The sequence below is a fragment of the Dunckerocampus dactyliophorus genome, chromosome 8 (genome assembly GCF_027744805.1).
Source record: "Dunckerocampus dactyliophorus isolate RoL2022-P2 chromosome 8, RoL_Ddac_1.1, whole genome shotgun sequence".
NCBI lineage: Eukaryota > Metazoa > Chordata > Actinopteri > Syngnathiformes > Syngnathidae > Dunckerocampus > Dunckerocampus dactyliophorus.
This window is the reverse complement of record NC_072826.1, coordinates 20,939,077-20,941,902: the sequence shown is the minus strand read 5'-3', so window position 1 is coordinate 20,941,902 and position 2,826 is coordinate 20,939,077.

Sequence of the window (2,826 nt, the reverse complement as noted above, 5' to 3'; positions counted from 1 at the left end):
AAGGGGGCGGAGCCCGTGGATGCTTACGTCCAATCAGATGAGCTGGCTAGTGACGTGTGCACAGAGAGCAGGTAGAGCTTGATGCGCGCGTGAGGCTACTCTTAGGCAAGGAGGGGGTCAGCTGGTATGTGAGGTGATCAAAATGATGTCATCCACAAAGCATGCAGCATTTGACTGGACAGGGCCGTTAAATCCGTTTCAAGCCTTATTAACGCCCACTGGATGGACTTTAATTGCTGCATAATCCCTCCCTTTCTGCCACATGAAGGAAGGATGTTTTATATCATTACCAATCCCGTCTGACCCATTTTATTCAGACAAGAGAAGCAGGACAGCACAATGTTAGGTACAACCTAATGAGAGCCAAGCAGTTTTAAGGAAACACTGAATACTGAAAACAACTTTGTAAAAAAAAAAACAAAAAAACAATAAAGTTGTAGTTGTTCTACAGCAGAAGTAAAGCGGCAAGAGGCGCTGAACAGGCCCTCACCACCAGCACGCAAATCAGGGGCCATGATCAATGAGGTCTGCTGTAGTGAGGCCTGAATGCAAGTACTAGTGGCAGGCGGTGCATTTGGTACCTGGGCCTTCAGTGGGCACAGCCAGAATTTATTTTGGCAGATGCCGATTTAAAAATATTACCATATTATATTATTCTATATATTAGATATTACCATTGTGTCATGCTGGCAGATACATTGTGGGGGAACTCCAACACAACATGTATCAGCCAGATCTGTTACGTGAGGATTGGAGCTGGACCCCAAATGCAGAGGCAGGTGAGCAGGTAAGTGAGTCCTTTCATATAGTCTTAAGTGAACAACAAAAGGCAATGGTGCGTGGATAAGGCAACTGAAAAAGCACCATGGACAACAAGGCTAAATAAATGCTGAGGAGGTAACAAACTGGAGAGACGGGAGCACTGGGCACATACTCTGGGAGATGCTAAATCCTCAGGAGGAGAAAATAAGTTAAGCATGTGTAAAGCAACAGAGGTAGTTCAAGTCCAAAGAGCCTGAATAGAGCTGTCCATACATGTGACACAAACCCAGAGGAATAATTCAGCGTCTCCCAGGTGCAGTCTACCAGTTTAAGAGGAATTGGTGCTCATCAGGGGCAGGTGCGCCCAGTAGTCCCGCCTCCAGCCAGAAAAAGGGCTCCTGCAAATGAGAGGACACGCCCAGGAGAAGGCAGGGAAGTACAAAGGGCAAGGGCAGGAAGTGAACCATGACAAGATCGCTGCAATACCAATACTGTATATAATAAAATAAGTCCCCTTATCCTCGAAAATATCGTCAGCTATATGCCTGACGTACATTACTGCTTGTAACTTCGAGTTAATGACTAATTCCTACCAGTGATCAGAGGTACACCAGTGCTTGAAAGTTGGCCCAATGTAACAAGCGTAAATAGAAAAAGGCCCAGTGATTAGGGATGCAGACAACGCCAAAGATCAACACTACAACATAATTTAGAGCAGTTCACAATCAATATTTATCAAAGAGATGTCAATTCCTCCTCCTCAGTCAGCCTTTGTGGGCGTAACTGAGCTTGTTAAACTGTTTTGCTCTGATCAACCAATCAGAGGACAGAAAAGTGCTGATGTCACTGTGGGCTGGTTAGCTGACCCTTAGAGGCAAATCTGAAGTCTGATTGGCTAAAAAACACCAATACACTAAGTCCCCAACTTACGAACATCCGACTAGCGAACATTCAGAAATACAAACACAAGCCGACTGGTCTATATTTTCATGTATTTTGCCTTATAAGTCCATATTTATTTATATTTAAGTCCATATTTCACATGCTTGACCAGTAGAGGGCACTGTGACACTGCTAATGGGACCAACAGGCGATGAAGTGGGGGGGGGGGGGGGGAGGAGACGTGAGGAAAACCTAAGTTGTAGCTGTACATGCAACCCGGCACAGCTTGTGATTAAAGTTTATGAAGAGTTAATAAGCCTGCTTAATTCTACACCACCAACAGAACACTACCTCTTTTAGAAGAGTCTAACGACGATGACGATTTGTCCTTTTTTTCAATATCTCCTCCTCCACCACCACTACCAACAACGTACGCTCGACCACTCCTCTTCAAAGGTAAATAACGCTTATCATTACGTATTATTATATCATTTTCATTATTGTTTTTTTCATTAATTATCCTCGTTTAACATTACTACTGCATCTAAGCTCATATTTACATACATACGCATGTACGTTAAATGTATACACGTACATGTAGTACCTATATAATTGGTAATATTACCTTTTCCCCAACTTAAGAACAATTCGACTAGCGAACAGTCGTCTGGAACCAATTGTGTTTGTTAGTTGGGGACTTAGTGTATAGTCGTATGAAAAAGTGTTTGCCCCCTTCCTGATTTCTTTTGCATGTTTGTCAGGGTTAAATGTTTCAGATCATCAAACAAATCTAAATATTAGTCAGTGACAACACAACTGAACACAAAATGCATTTTTTAAATTGAACTTTTTATTATTAAGGGAGAAAAAAATCCAAACCTACATGGCCCCCAAACTTAATAACTGGCTGAGCTACCCTTAGCAGCAACAACTGCAATTAAGTGTTTGATAACTTGCAATGAGTCTCTTACAGCACTGTGGAGGAATTTTGTGCAGAATTGTTGTCAGCCACATTGGAGGGTTTTCCAGCATGAACCTCCTTTTTAAGGTCATACCACAGCATCTCAATAGGATTCAGGTCAGGACTTTGGCTAGCCCACTCCAAAGTCTTCATTTTGTTTTTCTTCAGCCATTCAGAGGTGGACTTGCTGGTGTGTTTTGGATCATTGTCCTGCTGGAGAA